Source organism: Octopus bimaculoides, chromosome 9, assembly GCF_001194135.2.
Source record: "Octopus bimaculoides isolate UCB-OBI-ISO-001 chromosome 9, ASM119413v2, whole genome shotgun sequence".
NCBI classification, from domain to species: Eukaryota; Metazoa; Mollusca; class Cephalopoda; order Octopoda; family Octopodidae; genus Octopus; species Octopus bimaculoides.
In genome coordinates, this window is record NC_068989.1 from 75,559,907 (window position 1) to 75,560,576 (window position 670).

A 670-nucleotide genomic window follows, 5' to 3' on the forward strand; every position below is an offset into this window, starting at 1 on the left:
TATATATATATATATATATATATATATATATATATATATATGTATGTATGTATGTATATATATTTATACATACATACATATATATACATATGTGTATATATGTGTATATATATATATATATAATGTACGCATGTGTGTGTGTATGTGTGAGTGAAACAAAGAAAAAAAAAGTAAAACTTAATATATTTCAGTTCATTTTTATTTTAATTCGCATTTTCGAAATCAATACGGGAAAAGAAAAAAATAACAACAACAAGAAAACAAAACAAAACAAGCTAACAAAAAGTAAAAGTGGAAAAGAAAAATAGTGAAAATGTAGAAAATGCTAGTTTTCAAACTAAAAAGATGTACTGATGTACCGAAACTAGTTAAATGGCTAAAAATAACTTGAAACGGGAAGAGTTACTCATTTTTCTTCTGAAATATAGATATATATATATATTTCCACAATGTAACCTCGTGGATATCGTTGGCGATTTTTTTTTCTTCCTCCGTCTTCCCTTCTTTGGACTTTCCTATGTTTCCGACGAAGAGCTCCGCTCGAAACGTCAAATTCTCTTTCTTTCCTTTCCCGAGCGTCCAGTAACACAATATCTGTATCACGTCCTCGCGTTGTTGTTTCTGTTGTTTCTGTTGTTTTTTTGTCGTTTTATTTTTGGAACCTATATAT